General features: G+C 36.9%; 1 protein-coding gene across 1 annotated transcript in view; it reads left to right on the top strand.

Annotated features, from left to right (window-relative positions):
* LOC111146591 (zinc finger protein, FOG family member 2) overlaps positions 1-13160 on the top strand; it is a 358885-nt gene that overhangs the window by 23391 nt on the left and 322334 nt on the right. The gene's annotated exons all lie outside the window — the stretch shown is intronic.

The following is a 13160-nucleotide window of genomic DNA, read 5'->3' as shown; positions in this document are numbered from 1 at the left end:
ATCATTATTTAAAGATTTTTATCTTTTTGTTAAACTATAAAAACCAGTGTTACTTCTGCTTGAAATCTCTGTCTTTTTAAATTTCATAGTCATCTAAGAATTAGTTCATTCTCCTTGCTTTTATTTTTTTTTTTTTAAAGAAATCTTTATGTTATATCTACATTCAAATGGGGAATGATTTTTAAACTTTTGAACAGGTAACAATATTATAAAGAAATACTTTCAATTTAGTCATGTTGTAAATCATAGACTAAATCTCAATTTGTATTTAGAAGTTTAGACAATATCAACAGATACTCCTATCTGATTCAAGGTTTTGACAACATTTTAATTTTTATGAATGACAATTAAATTTGATTTTAAGAATCCTGACATTGAACCATTTTGAGAAACACAAAAAATGATCAAAATACTCCTACTAAACACCAGTATAATTTTATGGATATATGTACAGTTCATAAGAACTCAATTGGAAAAAAAAAACCTTTATATTTGATGCCAAGTAATTTACAACTGGATGGTATATTTATAAATGGAGACTATTATGTCATAGGGCTTAAAAGATAGAAGCGAGTTTTTGAAATAGTTTTAGACATAATTTCTAAAGCGGTAACATTTTTCATTAAGAAAGATCCCTATATTTCAATCACATTTTCACCCTTGCATGACTTTGCAAATTGCTCTCTGCTGTGCATGAAGAAGAGAGGAACTCCAGTGGTAATTTTCTGAAATCAGCAGCTGGAAAATATAATGCAAACAAAAATGAAGATGCAGTATAGCTGATTATTATGATGTCATTTCTAATGTTATTCATGATACACACAAATGTTTGGATTCTGTATACTATAGCATAATGGTTCTACAAGATTTTGGATCAAAATGTTTTATATTTAAAGTACCATAATACCACCTTTTAAGAGTTTGAAAGAAGATGGAGACTTCTGGCATTTTCACATTATTGCATAATGTTTCTGTCTTCTCGATGTAGCGAAGAACTCCTTTAATTAAAAAAAAAAATCTTTGGAAAACTTTTTTTTCTTGTAGATTACATTTAATTTAAGAAGGGTGGATGAAGTTTATACTGTATGGTTCTTTATTCATGGAATTAAGTATGTATATGCTACTTAGAAGAGTTTTGCATTTAAAATTAGGTTAGATGGCCTTTTGGATATGCTTGCTTGCAAAGTGTGAGTTCTGGCTCCTCTCAATAGAGTCAACTTGGAGGGGGAGGTTTTTTCCTTTCCTTGGGGCTGGGGCCCACAGTATTCCCTGCAACTTGGGAGCAAGTAAGCAAACTCAGAAGGTGGTAAATTATGAAAAATATAGTGCACAATCAATGCCACCTTTTTCAGGAATCTTTTCCAGAAGTGAACTGGCACTGTTAGCTTACAGAAGGAGAGACAGAGAGGAGGAGCAAGGTGAAGAACGTTGTATCATTCAGGATGAGATTTTTCACTGTTGAGTTAAATTTAGTTTATGTGTCTGATTTAATGAAATTTTTGTTTAGCTGTTATCATGAAGATGTTTATGCTTTTTTCTGTGGCACATGAGAATATGTAAAAAGTTTAAAGGAAAAATGTATGTCTCTAAGCAGGTGGGCCTATGAGAAAGTTCTTTTTCTGTATGTTGTAAAGTTGATCGCAGGTTTTTCCCTAGAGAGATACTTTACAGTAAAAGGGGTTTTCATGATTTTGAAACCCCTGAATTAATGGGGTTGATTCATAGCAAAGGAATATCTGTTGGATGTTTATTTTTTAAGGTAGAAATTTCATTAGTTTCCTCCAGTCAGGACAAAACTTAGGGGATGTTTTTTCACTTCTGCTATTGCATAAATAATGATTATATAAATATTTTGCCCCAATCTTTATTATTAGTGAAACATTGTTGGTACTTTCCAACTGTATCAAGGAGAGAAAATTGTCCAAATTTTAGTGACAGTTTCCCAACATGTTAGAAATTGAGCACTCCATTCTAAAGGTTTAATTTCAAATTCTGGATTTGTCACTCTGCTGAGTGATTTTTGGCAAATTGTTTACTCTCCCTGTTCCTATATCCTCATTTATAAAATGTAGAAAATAACGTTCACACTTCTTAGGGATTTCATGGGAACTAAATCAGATCATACACATAAAATTCTACTCATTATTATTATGGCTTTGGAATTTTTGAGCCTTGAAGGAGACCCATTTAAAATTCTTAGCATTTTTTTAAAGTCCAGTAATATATCTGGTACAATTTTTTAAAATACGAAGCATCTAGTTTTGAATTTAACCACAAATGATGGGTGAAGGCATGAGGTTATTAGGTGTGATTTCAAGGTTCCTCTAATTTTAAAGTCTTCCCACCTAGTCCTGATAGTCCCTCTAAGATAGATAGCTTTCTCTAAATAAAAATAGAACAGAATCAAAAGACCAGGAAATTATCTAAAGAATTTGAGGCATAGGGCTGACATCATTTAGGATGAATCAGGATTTATCTTATTTTTAAAGAGTTTGAAGGAGTTTGATTGAAGACGACTCCACAACCTTTCTTGATGGCTCAATTCAGTAATGAATCAACTCTTGTTTGAAGTGTTCCTTTTTTGTCAGATGCAAATCTCCCGGTGCTCATTGTTTCCTCTTATATGTTTTCCAACTAAAAGGTACATTTAGTAATTGCTCACACCTTTGTTAACTCTTATGACTAGGAAGAACCTAAACAATCTTTAGAAAAATTATCTTACATTTGCAAACATTTCTATGGTGAAATTTTTTAATGTTTAAATAGTTGTGACGCTTACTTAAATATTCTTCCAAGTTCTTATGAATCTTTCGCTGTTTGAAGGGAGAGGTAGGGCCACACTAAACTAATAGAGTTCAGGCCAATGTAAAAGTCATTATCTCGTTATTTCAGTATTTCACACAACTGTTTTTAAGTTTTTCCTTTTTTGCTCTTAAAAAAATTACCCTGCTATTACCTTGCTTGGAATCTAAGTGATATGTTATTTGATGTCTACTCTCTCTTCCTCTGCATTTGCCTATATTTCATTTCTGTCTCTTTTTAAAGTAAATACCCCTTCTTTTCTTTTATCCCCTCGAAAGCACTTCAGTTTACCAATAGTCCTATACATTTAATTATTCAATAAATAGTTATCATGCAGTAATAATTGTGGAAAGTGTAGGGGGAAGTCCAAAGGCATTTCCCTTTTTGATGCACTTTCTCTTCTTTAATCTTTCAAAATGATTCATGGATTGTCACTGATGCAATCAATAATTAAGCATGAGAACATACTGCTCTAAACTACAGAAGAAACTGAAAAACTTTATAGAGTCAGATTTGTGTTTGAGTTCGCACTCTGACACTTACCAGTCTTGTGATCTCAAGCATATTAAATGGCCAGGACCTCAGTTTGCTTATCTTTAAAATGGGAAGAATAGTAACTACTTCAAAACTTTGTTATGTGGATGAAATTTGAAAGATGGTATGTAGAAAGTATCTAGCGATAGCTTGGGAGAGCTTGGGATTTGCTAGATGGTAAGAGCCTTCCCTCACCCTAGAACCTCTCCTGCAATTAGAACGCTGACCTCATTTTGAAAATAGTGTTTACATCTCTGGCTCTCTAGCTTAAGAAATCTTTAGTACCACAATCCATGGCTGAAGTCTGGAATGTTGACTTCTGTGTTTAGGTGTAGAGGGAGACGTGGGGGAGAGAATTCAGATAAATCACTGTAAATACATTCTTCACCTTTATGAAATGAGCACCTTAAAAATCACACCTTACATCAACTCTAGGAATCTAGAGTTGATGTAAGTTCTCTAGCTTACATTACTAAAAACATGGTTACTTCTTTTCACACCTGGAAATAGTAAATAGTCTGATTTCTCTGGTTTAATATTGAACATACCTAAGTTTACCATTTGGCTTACAGCCACAATAACTGAAGTATCCAAGAGCTTTAGTAAATGAACATATCACATTATTCAAATTGTGCAAATAAGCACATATACCCCCAGGTAAGACGTATTAATACAAATACGCACAGATACAAAATTTTGAGTGAGTAGTCACTTAGATTCTTTCTCATGGACTTATCAAGATAAGCATGCACTTTATTTTTGGTCTTTACATGTTAAGCACTTGAAGTGTTTCAATAATAATAAAGTAGGAAATCACACCTTGTATCAATGATTTGATGAATTACTGGAATAGAATGCGGAATTGTTTTTGTATTATGCATTCCAGAACAGCGTGACTTGCTTCTAGATTGTTAAGTTGAAATCTGAATTTCTGTCAGAGGTAAATTATTTTGGGGCAGTATAATTATAATGCATGGAAAAGACCAAAAATATTCCTTCCCTTTATATCTTGGCCCTGTCACTTATGAATTGTGTGACTTTGAGTTAAGTTAATAACTCTCTGAGCCTCAGTTTCTTTGTTTATAAAATGGGGCAAATAATAATCACTACCTCATTCATGAGATTTTCTGGGTAAAACCTGAGGTTTGGATCTTCATAATGCTCCATAAATCGCTCTTATTATTTTTAGTATTATTTCAGCCTTTGTGCCCTAAGATCCATGACAATGCCTTACAGATGTTAAGCCCTCACTTAACATCTGTGTAGTGAATTAACTTTACGAAATAATTTCGCCATGTAACATCACCATGGGATTATAGAGGCTGTGCTCTCTTCAGCTGGACTTAAAATGTGGTTCCATTAAAGGAATTTTAATGTAAGTAAATTTTCCAGTAAATGTCTAGCATAAAATCAGATGCATGTACTTGTTGAATCTGCACTACAAACTGATCACAAAATCTATCAGTAAGTTGCCTCGTTGAGCTGCTGTTCAACATGAAGGGTACATGCAGACGTTGGGCTTGGTTCTGCTTTGTGCCTCAGACGGAGAAGATGGGAGTGTTTTGCATAAAGTGGAATGGTAGCTGGAAGATAGAAGCACACACTAATGATAGAGGGTGTCCCCTCTCCCCCTTACCAGTCCAAAGAAGGGCTTGGAGATTACAGTTCTGATTTCGTTTCCTTTTTGATTGGGAAAATGTGGTAGATATAAGATCTGGGAAATGCCATTTGAAGTAAATTAACAGAAACCTATGAAACATAGTTAACCATAGATATAGTCTGACAGTAAGAAGAATATTGTGAGAAGCGGAGGAAATCATAGAATGACTGTGTATTACTCTGACAGTGAATTGGTATTATCTCTGCTATCAGATAATGCAGTTATCATTAATTTTCACATTTGCATTTCAATCTTTGGAAGGAAATGACTCTTGCCGGATGAAGATAAGAGCTCTGTACCACTATAATGAACCATCATTTTATCCCAATGCTTTGTGTCCATATGAAAATGAGGCAGGGAGGGGTGTGTGTGTGTGTGCGTGTGTGGGTGTATGTGTGTGTGTATGGGGGTGTCAGAAAAACGTATAGCAAAGTGTCAAAAATTGCTACGGACTTTTGAGCCCCTTATGAAACAAGAGGGGGTCAAAATAAATCTTCTGTAATGTAGTTAAGTGGATATCGGATTAAAAGATGAAAGCCTTACTCTTTGTAGAACAGAATGCCACATAAACTCAGTAAAAAAGTTCCTTTTATCTTATTTCTTTACTCCAGTTTTCACTCTCATGTAGAATTAGGGCACACATAAACCCAACCAAAAAAAAAAGTAGGTTGGAGGCAAAGTACTTAACGATTATTGTTAGGAAAGATACATCTTTGAGTTATAAAGTCCTGCATAAAATAGATCCTTAATCCAATCACCTTCAATCCAGTGGTTTTACATTCTCACTCTGTGCTACTGAAACAGACTAGAAATTGTAGATGAAGCCTTTGAATGTTGTTGATGTTAGTGGAACACCAGCCAGTGGGCCCTACATAAATAAAAGGTCTATGCCCTACATCAAAAGTTTATTATTAAACATGCTTTTGTATAATATAAGTTAAAACATAAATCTAGTATTGCTATTTCACAGTTTGCCTACTTTGATTAGCTACTCACCCTCAGTTGTGTTAATAAGGGGGCTTTCATTATGCTCTTTCCTGCTGAGCCATAATTCAGCTTAGAATTCTCCTCCATAAGCACTCCAGGAAGATACTACCAGTAAGTAGGGATTGACATATAAGAGAAACCTTTGCTATGCCTTTTATAACCTCCTTCATTAAAACTTATGCATTAAAAATATTTATTTTGGCACAAGGATTTTTAGCATCAGTTATTTTTCTTGACTCAGAATTTTGCCCTGAAAAAAAGAAAAATCACCAAAAATATGATTGGCTCTCATCTCTGGAAAGTTGAGTTGAAAACTCAAAAAAGTTGAGTTGAAAACTTGTCATTATTTGTTTTTATTTTGTCTGGGTCAGAAAAGTACTTACCTGGGCTCAGAAGAAATAAAAACCAATACGAGAACATGCGTTGAAAGTCCTTTAAAAATATGGAAAGTCAAAGCAAGTGCATACAGACACATACACTTGCAGTAAATGAGCCACAAACTCAGAACTAGGTTGCTAGAAGACTGTTTGGAAGGGTTGTTCTGATTGATTACATAAGATGAAAGAAATTGGTTAGTTAGGCAAACATTTATTAATTCAACTGTATACGGAGTATCAAATATATGCACTGTTCTGTGCCAGACTCAGGGACGTGCAACAGTAAAGAAGCCATGGTGGTCTCTGCCTCATAGAGTTTATGCTGTCTCGAAACTGCAGATTGTAGTAGTAATGATTTTTTGAGTGCATACTGCATCTATGATAGCTGTTCTACAGAAAAAGTAGAAATGATACCCTCCACTGCGTTATGAGGGCTGGCAGTCAGTAATGAGTTATCTGAGGAAAAAATATTTTAAAATGATTTGTTTTTATTTTAAATTTTTATATTTTAATATGCGAAGTTTAAAATACACATGAAATAAGAGGGACGTGTATGATGAATCCCCACATATCTATCACGCTGCTTCAAACATTACCAACTTTTTGCCAGCCTGGTTTCATCAGTTTACTTTTATCTCTCTCTCTCTCTTTCTATGTATCTGTCTATATTTTAAAGCTTTCCACAGAAATCATGCCATTTCACCCATAAGTACTTTGGTATGTCTCTTTAATAAATAGGGAATTTTGTTTGAAACATAACCACAAACAAAGGCATTATAACATATAGGAAATCACCTTTTTTTTTTTAAGATTTTATTTATTTATTTGACAGACAGAGATCACAAGTAGGTAGAGAGGCAGGCAGAGAGAGAGAGGAGGAAGCAGGCTCCCCACTGAGCAGAGAGCCCGATGTGAGGCTCGATCCCAGGACCCTGAGATCATGACCTGAGCAGAAGGCAGAGGCTTTAACCCACTGAGCCACCCAGGTGCCCCGAAAATCACTCTTAATATTATCAGAAACCCAATTTGTCCTCACATTTTCCCAGTTATCTCAAAAAGTGTCTTTATGTTTGCTTTGTTCAAATCAGGTTTGGAGAAGGCCAATGTGTTGGTTGATATGATTCTCAAGTCTTTTGAATTTCCCCCAACTCCTCTCTCCCACGTATTTGTTAGAGAAACCAGTGTATTTATTCTGGAGTATTGTTCACATTTCAAATTAGGTAGATTACATGCCAGTACTGTTGCATAACATGCACCTCTATCCCCCATTTTCATTCATTCATTCATTAATTCATTCATTTAAGATTTACTTATTTATTTGAGAGAGAGCAAGTACAGGGGGAAAGGGGCAGAAGGAGAGAAAGGGAGAGTCGGTCCCAAGTCAACTCCATGCTGAGCACAGAGCCTGACGCGGGGCTCAATCTTGGGACCCTGAGATCATGATCTGAGCTGAAACCTGGGGTCGCACGCTCAGCCAGCCGTGCCATCCCAGCACCCTTATCCCCCATATTTCTTATAAATTAGTAGGTAAATCTAGATCCTTGAATACATTCAGATTCAATAGGCGATAATATAACATATACCTTGCTGGGTGCATTCTTTTGGTTCCTATCAGTAGGTATTACACAAAGCTGTGATGTCCTGCCTGTAGTGATACCGCAGTGTGCCAGGAGGTTCATGTATGGCCAGCCTGATCCATCCATTATGAAGTTTTCCATTCAACTCTTCACCTAGTGATTATTGCTAAGATCTGTATATCATTCAGGCTTGTACAATTGTGGTTTTTACATTTCATCATCCCTTCTGTATTATTAGCTGATATTATTATCTTCTAAAAACTTTTTCATTGTCCACTATTGAATTACCCCTAAATAATAAAGGAAAGGGAGGATATGTGCTTAATTCTTTTCCATTATTTACATATTTCAGAATCGTAAAGAGTAGAAAGAGTGCTATAAGATGAGGCTATTAGGGGCACCTGGGTGGCTCAGTGGGGTAAGCCTCTGTCTTCAGCTCAGGTAATGATCCCGGGGTCCTGGGATCAAGCCCCGCATCGGGCTCCCTGCTCGACGGGGAGCCTGCTTCTTCTTCTCTCTCTGCCTGCCTCTCTGCCTACTTGTGATCTCTGTCTGTCAAATAAATAAATAAAATCTTAAAAAAAAATAAAAGATGAGGCTATTAAAGTAAGCAAGGCTCAGGGATTCAGGGCCTTGTACTCCACGATACCATTGTTGGATTTAACTTCAAGATCTGTGTGAAGACATGTTATACATATAAGCTGCACGCTCATATTTGCATTAAAAATAAACTGCTCTGATGGCCTGTGGAGAATGGATAGAAGAAGGTCAATAAGAAGCAAGAGTCTTATCTAGAGATGACAGTGGTTTGTAGAGAGCACTGGAGGTATTTGAGGGTGTGATTGAAAGTGGCTTGCTCAACTTCGAGTATTTGTTGCCGTTCACTGAGATAGGGAAGACTGAAGGGAAAAGCGTGGTTGGAGTTGGATTTTTCCTGTGTCTAGTTGGCAGTTTTCATGAAACATCCGAATGGAGTTGTTGAGTAGAATGTTGGCTATAAAGGCCAGACGCTTGGAGAGAGTTCTGGTCTAGAGATAGAAACTGGACCCAGCAATGTATGCATGGCAGTGGAATTCATTGGAATAGATGAAATTGCCTGGGGTGGGAATATATATAAGAAGGCTTGGACATGAAGCTTGAAAAACTCTCTCTTGCGGGAGGATAGAAAAAGAAGTGTCACCAAAGGTGACTGATAAGGAGTAGCCAGCCAAGATGGAGACAACCAGGAGAATATAATCATTTTTAAGAAGGACCAAGTCATGCTTGGGCTAACTGCTGTTGAGGTCAAACGGAGATTTAAAGACTCCTTGAATTTAGCTCCATGCCGATATTAGTGTTTTTAACTTGAACTATTTCAGTGAAGCTCTGGTAGCAGAAACCAGACGTGATAGGTTGTAGTGGGAAAGAAAGGCGAGCAAATGGAGTCAGCTATTATAAACAACTATTCTTAAGTGTTCTTGGTAAATAAAGGTATAACATTTGGGTTACTATGACACTCTATTGGTAATATTATAATTTACCTCTTATTTCTATCTAAGAATTTTTCAAACTTTAGAGTTTAGAAATATGCCTTCAGAGAAATTTATATTTCTGTATTAAACTATTCTGAATCTACTCTCCATTAACTTACAGATTATTTTAAAGTTAGTTTTTGTTGCTTGCCCTATCATATCTTCAGACTTTACAGTATGCATTTTTGTCATTTCTTTTAAATTTTATCATTTCAACTTTAACCCCTAATAACTTTGATTTACCAAATACTTTCTTTTTTTTTGAGGTTTATCACTTTTAATGTAATTTATATGTTAAATTTGATAACATATGATAATGTACTATAAATTTGATGTGGGTTAGAGGTATGCTTTCCATTCTTTCCAGTATCCACACTGATAACAGGCACTATTTCGTTACTGTTATTTTTGGTGTTGTTTTAGTCAGGAGCACATTTGGACCTTGGAAATTATTCTGCATCTTCCTAATGAACTCCTACACTTGCTTCTAAGATCGACACTTGGAGCTTGCAATGTATCGCTCATAAGTGTAACTTGCATAAGCTTGCCAGATCTTGTACTTCTTCCCCTGCACCTTTGTAGACCCAGGACCCATTGAATTAATTAATTTAATTAGTTCAGGCATTTATTGGAGAATAACTGTGTGCCAGACTCTAAAGATAAAAAGATCAGTTGGGTTCAGACTACCTTCCGAAAGCTCCTAATACACAGCAGAAGACAGATAAATGATGAGATAATTAAAACACATTGGTATGGATTCCATTGCAGAGGCATGTACAGTGTGCAGTGGTAGCAAAGAGGGAAGAGAGTCATCTACTGCGGAGTGGGAGAGAGGGTGGGGCGGTGGCTGGCAGATCCACTGTCACGGAGGGAGAAGGGAAGTGTTGCTGTTGCTGGTGGTGAAACATTGTGCTGATGAGGAACACGGATGATAATGGCCCTTCAATTGATCCCAAGGGCAGAGTGATAAGTTCACACTGGAGACACTCCAAATTGTTATTCATGCATAGAAAGTGTTTAGTTTTTTTGCAAAAGAGAATTCCATACCATGAGTCATAGGCTTGCTGCCATTTTGCCTATCTAGAAGATGGCACTTTCCAGTTAGATCTGCCCTACCCTGCCATTGATACCCTCAAAGGCATGATCTTTCCTATCACTCTGAGGGATGGAGGGGCTCTCTCTGAAAGACTGCAGAAGCTGTAATATCTTCAAGTCACAGGTGGGAATCCAGACTTAGACAAGAAGCTACGTTTCGAAGATCTGTTACATCTATGAACTTCTAAAAAAGTGACAGTGAAAGAGTTTGGTAAAAGGTCAGCGAGGAAACCATAAAGAACCCTTACTGCAACTTGGGCCATTGCCTGGGAATATAATAGCAAAGCAAAGCCTCTAGTGGCCTAGCAGGTCTTGCCTGTTGTTTGGAAATGAAGTTGACTCTTGAAGGTTCTTGGAGCATTTTGGGGGGAGTAAGAAAGGAAGGCTCAAGAGGGAGAGTCTGAGCTTCTTATAAACAGCAGAGTCTTTCTTGGCAGAATTTCTGTGGCCCTTAATTTAGGGATACATAAAAGAAAATTGCAATGTGCTGTATGTTTAAAAAATGCTTTCTTATTGAATACATTGTCACATGCAGGAAAGTAATGAAAATAACATATTGGGTGCTAAACATAAGCTTTTATTGAGTAAATACACAGAGAATCAAATCAAAGAACTAGAAGCATAACATGCATTTCAACTGACACCCTGTGTAAAAACAGTGACAGGTCTTCCTGATTGAGTGGAATTTTAACAAATTCTTTGGCTTTCCCCTCCCATTACGTTTTTCATGTTAAATAATATGCAATTAATTAACATAAATATTTAAGTCAGTTACTATAATAATAAAGACAAGTATTTTATTATTTATTAAATACATGTTATATATATGAATATAGATAATATGAAATAATCAAGATTATTACATTTTTGAAAACTATATTTATAATGTAAATAAAACAGAACAAATGCATGAGTACATTCCAAGAGGGTTGGAAACATGGCATGTCTTACAGAATTAAGTAGAATGTAAGCCAGACTAGGAATATCAAAGTGACTGAGTATCTGAGATTGACAGCACTGATTTTCAGCATTTTAAACAAAAAATGTATTATTTAATTTTATGGTATTTCAATGATATTTTCTTTTCTTTCTTTTTTTTTTCCTAAGATTTTATTTATTTGACAGAGATCACAAGTAGGCAGAGAGGCAGGCAGAGAGAGAGGAAGGGAAACAGGCTCCCCGCTGAGCAGAGAGCCCAATGTGGGGCTTGATCCCGGGACCCTGGGATATGACCTGAGCCGAAGGTAGAGGCTTTAACCCACTGAGCCACCCAGGCGCCCCTCAATAATATTTTCTATATAAGGCATCACAGACAAGCCAAAGGAAAGAGGAAAGAAGAAAACATCTTCCATCCTCAGAGTGCTAACCATTACAGTTGCCTCTACCCATTTTTTCTTTTTTAAATTAGGTGTTTTCCAAGAAAATTACTGTCTTTTTCAGTCAAGGGTATTTTTCATTACTGTAAAAATTTAATAAAAGGGGGGTGCTGGATATATAAACAATAATGACTGTAATGTGAGTCATGCAGCAGTAGTTAGATAAGGGATTAGATGAAGTAAAATTATAAGAAAGTTATGCCTGCCATTTTTAATTCTGTAGCTGGACGGAGTAAGTTTTCTTAAAATTGTTTTTTCATTGTCGAAGAAGTCACTTAAGAGGGCCTTCTTAATTATGGAACTATCAGGCAAATAAGAGCCTGGGTCTTTCAAACGGGGTGCCGGAGCCCTTTGTCACTTTGCCAAAAATACACCCAGTATCTTGGAAATCTAACTGCTCTGGAGAAATGCACACGTTATTATGTGTGGGAGAGGATGGAGGATGGGTTTGCATATGTATTGCTTTCTGTGGGGCAATCAACCAGCCTCCATTGCCTCTCCCCCAGTTTGGGGGGTATGTTGGTCTGCTCTGGCTGCCATAACTGGATACCACAGGTTGCCTGGCTTAAACAATAGGGATTGAGTTTTTTCACAGCTCTGGAGGCTGAAAGTCGAAGATCAAAGTGCCTGCAGGGTTGGTTTCTGATGAGACTTCCCTTCTTGGCTTGTCGATTAGATGGCCATTTCCTCAGTGTGTCCTCAGAGAGCTTTTTCTCTGTGCTTGCATACTTCCACTGTCTTTTCCTAAATGGACGTCATTCCTGTTGGATTAGGGGTCCAGCCTGATGGCCTTATTTCACCTTTCTACCTCTGTAAAGGCCCTGTCTCTAAATACAGTCATGTTGAGAGTTAGAGTGTCAACCTATAATCTTGGGAGGGACACATTCCTTCCACAACAGGTGGGACTGGGTGGCCTTCTCCTAAGCTGGCTGTCAGGGAAAGGACACCAAGGACAGGTTTCTGGAAAACAGCCAAAGCCAGGACTCAACAATAGGGCCTTAGGTTTTAACAGAGGGCTATTTTTTTTTCATCCTTTGTTCCTCAATCTGGAACTCCTTGTGGGACCAGCTAACGTGTGCTAGGGTCCTGCTCTGGCTCATCTGAAATGTGGGTGTGAATTAAGTGAACAGAACCCTGAAGCCTAAGGGAGACACCATGGCAGGTCGTACAGGAGCTGAGCCCGACTGGCTGTGACCTTGCTCGAGAAGGAGAATCCACTGTCCTGTCCAGGAGTGGTTTTC

The sequence above is a fragment of the Enhydra lutris genome, unplaced genomic scaffold (genome assembly GCF_002288905.1).
Source record: "Enhydra lutris kenyoni isolate GAN:26980312 unplaced genomic scaffold, ASM228890v2 scaffoldscaffold14, whole genome shotgun sequence".
Lineage (NCBI taxonomy): Eukaryota > Metazoa > Chordata > Mammalia > Carnivora > Mustelidae > Enhydra > Enhydra lutris.
Note: the sequence above shows the minus strand (reverse complement) of the source record. Positions and strands in the feature narration are given on the sequence as shown.